Source organism: Alligator mississippiensis, chromosome 2 (genome assembly GCF_030867095.1).
Source record: "Alligator mississippiensis isolate rAllMis1 chromosome 2, rAllMis1, whole genome shotgun sequence".
Classification (NCBI taxonomy): domain Eukaryota; kingdom Metazoa; phylum Chordata; order Crocodylia; family Alligatoridae; genus Alligator; species Alligator mississippiensis.
In genome coordinates this window covers 173467068-173474637 of record NC_081825.1, presented here as the reverse complement: position 1 = coordinate 173474637, position 7570 = coordinate 173467068, and the positions used below count along the sequence as shown (strand labels likewise).

General features: G+C 43.8%; 1 pseudogene; it reads left to right on the top strand.

Moving 5' to 3' along the window:
• Positions 1-5530: 5530 nt before the first annotated feature.
• LOC132248274 (olfactory receptor-like protein COR4) lies at positions 5531-6670 on the top strand (annotated as a pseudogene).
• Positions 6671-7570: the final 900 nt, after the last annotated feature.

Here is a 7570-nt window from a genome sequence, read left to right as displayed (position 1 = left end):
GCACGCGATTCCCAAGGGCCTTTTGAGTTTTGCTGTTGTCACTCACCTGTGGTCTAATATGCTCATAGTAAAAGTAGTTGTCCAGGAAATGGGAATCCTGGATCTAATCCCTCCTCAGCATCAGGATTGGAAAAAGCCAACCATTTAGCATGACTAAGTGGAAATTTACTCCATCCTTCCAAAATTCAGGCACCTGGCAGCAAAGTCTGAATTATTCTTGGGGACAGAAAGATGCCCATCAATAGGATACCTGATTCATAGCTCAGAAATGAAGGTATGCCACTGGGAGCTGTGACACCTGGGTTTTGATCCCTGTTCCCAGATTCCTCTTGCACTAAAATGTCATTGGATAAGAAGCATAAACAGTCCTGCAAACAAAGCCACACCCAGGAATACCCCCTTCCATAGAAGTATTCTCAGACCTTGGTGGCAGGGTCACATCCCTCTTGTTTACTTTCTTCCTGCGCCAACGAATATAAATCTCTTGTACAGTGGCAAGGCTTCAACTGACAGGATAGATGCTACTTTCCTCACCACCACTCCAGCCTAGCCATATGGAATAGATGGGCTTGAACTTCCTCAGTTTGAGGAAGGCTTAAATCCTGGTTTTCCCCTCCATGGACAAGAGCTCAAATCAGCCATCAAGAATATAAAATGAAACGGACCCACCCCACCCCTTGCCTCTACAAGGGGCTCTGTAAAGTAAATGGTACTGGTAAGTTTAGCATTGTAAGGGACTGGAATATAGGTGGCCCTAGTAGGTCATCTGAGTGTTGAAGATAGGGTCCAGAACCTGGGGGGCTTTGCCTTGACAGCTTGCTGCTGCCTGCTTTGGGTTTCTGTGGCACATGGGGGTGGGGACTTCTTCATGTAGCCCTAGGGGATAACACAGCCTTAATCCATGACTGCATCCAGCTGGAGCCTGGGGTCAAATGCTCCTCAGCTGGGCCTAGACTGATTACAAGCTTGTTCTGAACATGCCTCCCCAGCTGGGCCCACAGGAAACTAGGAAGAAGGGTCACCTAATGTATGACTCGTGATCGGGCTTAAGCATGAGAAAGAAGCCCACTACTATGATGACTGTGGTAGGCCAGTAGGGGGAGCTCCTGCGTTAAGCCTCCCACCTCACTACGCCCGTCCACCTTCCGGACTTCACGTGTCTCTCCAGGGGTGCCTAAGCCCCGGCAGACCCCCTTTCAAACCCCACCGCAGAGTCTGGGGGTAACGTGTGCTGCCAGCACCCTGAGAAGGGACTGTCTGGGTCCTGTGTCCTCGAGGAAACACAGGCTTAATAGTCCTATGGGTACTCAACCCAATACAAGAACTTGGGAAACTTCCCCAAGTCGGGGGCCAAAAAGGATAGTCTCCCTTAGTCCGCAGACCCAAGGGGCCTCCTAGGCATAATTAAACCCACCCCTCAATAAGTCTCCTACAACAGTCGCAAAGGAGAACTTTATTGCTCCCGACAGGATGAGGCAGGATAGGGTAAGAGGTAGAGCACTATCAAGGGATTACCATTGAGCAAAACAGTCTGACTGAGGTAGCCATTTGATATGCAAATGCATCACTGTGAGCTGACTAGCTCTCTAGAAACACTTACAAGTATCATTTAAAAGATAGTAGAGATCTGGCTCGGAGATTTCCAGAGAGAGAGTGTTTCAGATGGTTCAGACTCTCCCTGTGTCCTGATGCTTGGGCCATGCTGGAAAAATGGCTTCCCCTCCTTTTTCTTGGACCAGGCCCATATATAGCCTCCCTGACCTCAGCAGCCCAGTCCAATAGAAGCCAGCAGTGTTGGCAACTAGCCAACCCATTTAAAAATCATCACTGGTTACCTGGGCAGATGAGCAGGGGCTTTTCCCTCCCCCCACTCAGGTGACCAGAGGGACCACACCCTAGGCACCAGGCTTTTGTCACATAGGCAGGGAGGAAAATCCCCCCTCCCTTAGGAATTCGACCCCAGTGTCCCAAGCTGACTGGGACAGATTTCTGGAGAGAGATCCAGACGGTGGCATTTCTTCCACAATGACCATTTCTTTTTACCTCATCTCAAAGTGGGGCACTACTCTTTCTTCCCCCACCCTCCAGCATACTCAGCTGTCTCCATTCTCTGATCATAGATAAACACACCAAAGAGAAGAAGCAAAGAGAGGGATTGAAGGGACAGTCCCATTTTTGCCCAGTGAGTCCATTTTTGAACTCCTGTTCCAGGTATCCCTCTGAAAATTGGGTGACCATGTTCAGTAAACCGAACTGATGGGACAGGTGTTAAAAAAGAGACTGTACCAGTGGAAACAGGAAGTATGTCACCATACCCAAGGCTCTCAGCCCTGTAAGATGGTGATAGCTTTGTACTTGCAGGAGAACTCTGCCTGTGTACATTACTTTACAGGAGAAGACAGCATCTCAGGAAAGAAAGGCTGAGGTTTTGTGGATTGGTCACTTGGATTTATCCACTCAAATTCTGCCTCAGTCCCACAATAATCACATCAGTGATTTGCATATCAGAGCCTAAAGTTCTGTCACAGAACAGCTTGACAGTATGTCAGCTTCTACATAGGAGTTCATTTACATTGATGTGTGTTTTTCTTTCCCTAAAGGGAGCTAAGAACTGATCAAAACCAAGTTTCCTCTGTGAAGGAAACAACAGCACAGTCTTAGTCTGACCCCTTTGAAATCTGGGGCCAAACTTATGTTGGTTCAGTCAACACACAGTTACATCCTGTGTGCCATCTGCTGCCAGCATAAAAAACATGAAAACAAATTAAGGGCCTGTGTTGAGCAGGTTCATCCTCCTGGGGCTAGAGGTGCCCCTGGAGTTCCATGTCCCTGAGTCGTGATAGCTCAAGAGTTAATACAGGACCAGCCTGTTGCACAGGTTACACCAAGACCTACTTTATATCTACATGTGACAGGGAAAATGCAGAAAGGAGAACCAAGAGATGCAATGAAGCATGGGAGAGAAGGTCAGTTTCATCCCATCCTTGCTCCTGCCATAAATTGCATGACAAGACTCATATAGAGGAAGGAGCATATTAACCTGAGAGGGCACGCTCCACCTTCTCTTTCTGCGCATAAACCCACCTTTAATGTGAAAGGAAGAAGAGTCAGGGAGACACAGAAGAGAAGTGATTTAGAGAGAGGAAGAGGGAATCTTCACTAGAGAGAGAGGTAATATTGGTAAAAAGCCTCAGCCCTAACACTGAGAATTGTATTAGGTTCAGAAATTATTTCAACTTCCTTTGGAGGTTATTTACTATAATTCCAAATAAGCATGTGTATGATATTTGCCTGATGTCAGCATATCCCCCTCATCCTCCTCCTCCCATTTTCTCGATAGACTCTTCCTTTCATGCAGTGCTTGTAATATATACTGGAGAGTGGCGAGACAGCTAATATTCTAAGACCACAGCATGCCATCATGGCCAGTACTGTCTTCTTCGATATGATGGTAGTACATCAAAAACAACAGTGGTAACTTTAAACTAGTCAGCTTGTGTGTCAGGAAAAGGAAATCTTAGCACTGAAAAAGTGCACCCAGAACCATAGAAACCAGTTAGGTGTCTAGGCAGCGCTGAAGTCTATGTAACTGCAAATCCTAAATATTGGTACCTAAGCTAGATAGATTAACAGCAACTTTAATCACATCTGCACATGCTGTTATCACAGCTTTTGCACAGTGCACACCAATTTTTCTGTGTACCTGTACCCTCACTCCCATCTGCCTATTGCAGTCAGCTCTTGCTGCCTAACCTCTGCTGACAGTAAAATGCCAGTTTTTGTGTCAGCAGCACTGTGATTTCTATGAGGCTGAGACAGTCTCTTTATGAAGTGAATGCAGGCTGTCCCTGTAGTGATATGTGTTTTATGACTAAGGACCCAGTTATTACAGTCCAAAGCTTCTAGGATATATTTCTTACTGTACTGGATTCTGAACTGATCTTCTTCAGTCTCTTTTCATCTCATTCATATTCCAGTTCCCATGCCATTGATCATGTGTCAGCCACAGACATGAACTCATTTCTAGGTGGCAATGTCATGAAAGCTCTTGTGGAAAATTCATGAAGACTATTTTATATGCATTTTACCTATTCCTTTACCCCTCGCAACTAGTAACACATAGACGTGACATGAGTTTGCTTTTAGGAATTTGGGGTGCAGTTCCCCCCAAACCCCTTCACTGATCTTCTTGAAATTTGTCAGACTTCATGCTCAGCTGAGGCTACCACTTCTGCAAGTTTCATCCAAATCAGACAGAAAACAACAAGGTTATAGATATTTCATTGATTCCCCATTATACCCTATGGACGGATATTCAAGGCGGCTCCGAAGATTTTCCAAAGTGGTTTGGAAGCTCCGAACCACTTCAGAAAGCCTAACAAAGCCAGCATTTCAATCTGGACATGCTGCTTTGGACACTGAAGCATCTGAAGCTTCTCCAGATCCAAAGCATGGTCCAAAGCCTCACATAGCCCTAATACACAATACTCTGCTGCTGAGTAGGATAGGGTGAGACCTGGGGTCCAGAGTCTTGTGGCTACAGCTCCCCATGTTGATCCAGCATTAATCCAGAAAACTTGGCTAGCAAGTTGTTTTGGGCTTTGACCTTTGATGCTGTTTTGTTTAGATGTTTCTGGGAAATCAGGGTTCTGCCTAAAGACACACCCAAGTATGTTGGGCAGGGATCATGCTTTAGTCTCTGACCAACCATATAAATGTTAAGTTATTTCTTTGGTACTGGCATTGTGGAAATGAAATACAGTGGGTAGAGTTTTAGCAAGACTCGGTATGGGCCACCATGTGGTGTAGTAGTCTGCCAGTTTTGTCATATCTTCATTCAGGACCTGGTACAAAGTACAGGAAGATGGAACTAGAGTGGCAGAGCAAATGTCATCAGCATAGATGAACTTACAGGATGTGGTTGTTGGTAGATCATTAATGTATACATTGAGCAGGGTTTGGGCCAGCACCGAGCCCTGTGAAACTTCATTGGACTGTCTTCTCCATGCACTTATCCCCTTCCCAACGTGCACTCCGAATCATCTGTTATGGAAGAGTTTGTTGATGACTATAATGACCCAGCTTGAAAGTACCCTTGACAGCTTTAGAAGCAAGCCAGTCTGCCATACTGTATTGTAGGCAGTTGTAAGTTCCAGTAGCACTCTGCCTGGTGAACTCTCTTACTGATTAAAATGCCTCCTTATTTTCACATGTGCATTGTCCTTAAAGAGCAAGTCACATGACATATGACAGTTTTATACAGGAGAAGTCAATAGTTTTGTTTAATTATCATGGTCTGAAAGAAAATTAAATGAGGGACATCTTGATACAGAAAATGAATAGTGAGTAAGAGGTACTATAACATGTAAAGTCACAGTAATATTCCAGGCATGATGTACAATTTATTGCATGAAAGACTTCCCAGTGCAAGACGTCTCCCATTCATTATGTTATTTTCCTTTTGCAAAGCCATTTCCTGATCTTTCCATGTGTAAAACTTATCATAGGAAAAGTGGTGCTGAATCACTCTATCTGAAGAATATCCATGAAACCAAGAGAGCAGGGAGAACAGTTTAAGCTGAACCTACTGTCTGAAGAACTGGAAAGTCAACATTACTCAACGGCTCTGGAAGAAGTTCCAAGAGGTAACTGAACTGAAGAAGCAACAGCTATTTTGCAATTTTCCTCTTTGTTGTACTGCTTGAGTTCATGCTCTAAACTTATAATGGGAAGAAACTGCAACCAGGAGACTGAATTCCTTTTCACGAGACTCACAGATTACCGAATGTCTCAGATCCCTCTCTTTCTACTCTTCCTCACAATTTATCTTATCACTGTGGTAGGGAATCTTGGCATGATTTTTATAATCCGAGCTGACTCTTGACTTCACACCCCCATGTATATTTTCCTTGCCAATTTGGCTTTTGTTGATCTCTGCTATTCCACAGTCATCACTCCCAAGATGCTGTCTGATTTCTTAACTGAGAAAAAAATCATTACTTACATAGGATGTGGGGTTCAGGTTTTTCTTTTTTGCTTCTTTCTTGGAACGGAGTGTTTCCTCCTAGCTATAATGGCATATGACCATTATGTGGCTATCTCTAGCCCACTGCTATATTCGGTCATCATGTCCCCAAAACTCTGTGTACGGCTGGTTATTGGTTCCTTCTTAATTGGGTGTGTAAATGGAATGACACAAGCTGTGAATATGTTAGATTTATCTTTCTGTGGCTCCAAGGTCATTGACCATTTCTTCTGTGATATCTCCCCGCTGATATCCGTCTCTGAGTCTGATTCCACAATCCATCAAATTATTCTCCTTGCTTCAGCTGCTCTATTAGGATTGTCCAGCGGTGTCATTGTTCTTATCTCATACATTATCATCCTCTCCACCATCCTGAGGATCCGCTCCACTGAGAGCAAACGCAAAGCCTTCAACACCTGCACCTCCCACCTTACAGCTGTTTGCTTCTTCTATGGAACTGGACTCTTCGTATATTTAAAACCCAGCTCCCAGGACTCAAAGCCAAAGGACAAATGGGCCCCAGTCTTCTACTCAGTGCTGACCTCCATGCTGAATCCCCTGATCTACAGCTTGAGGAACAAAGAAGTGAAGGATGCCCTGAGAAGAGTGATATCAAATAATATACTCTTGAATGTTGTAAATTAATAATCATATGGCAATAAGGCATAATACACGAATACCTGGCCCAAGCACTGATTCTCATTCTGTTGTGAGTCTGCTTGCTATATAAATTGCATTGAAAATTCCCCATTCTAACTGTTTGATTTCTTTTAAAGTTATACCCTAAACTGTCTCTAATAATGAAAAGGTTTGGGGAACTAAAAACACCATTGTTTTACTAAAAAATAACACAGTTTTACAATAAATTTGTTTATACTAATAAAGTATGATAAAATCAGAACAAATAGGTAATATTCCTTAATCTTTTGAGGATCTCTGGGTTTATCCATGCTGTTCTACCACCAGATTTAATCATATGCCCTAAATATATTTTGACTCTGGGTCTGTGAAAATTATATATAAATTTAAACAAGGAAATATGCTGCTTTATGCTTTGCAAACACACTTGTGCAAATCTCTAGATTCTTGAGAGTAGCTCAACTGCAGTACCCTATGTGCAGAACACACTGTTATTCTGAGGATGAGAATCTCACCCTGATTCTCTGTTCCCATAACGGTGGTGGATGGTCAGGAGGGTGGGGTGAGGAGGAAAAACCTTGTACTTCTTAGCCTACCCACTGCACATTTTCCCCCCTTTTCTAGTGAGGTCAGCCTTATTGTGTGGATGCAAAACTGTTCCTTCACACATCACACACCCTTGTGCCCATTCTCTGATCTCCACCATAGAATTGCTGTCATTGTTCATTAAGGAAAAGGGACTAGTGACTTTCCAGCTCCATCTTCATCAGGGGTTCCATTCTGCATTTCATTGGACTTCAAGAAATTCCATTTAAGGTGAGATCCATATCAGTTCACTAAGCAGCTGAAATAGGAGTGAGATTGGATTTCTGGGAAGCAAGTCTTTTTTGTGCTATTTTTTATTGG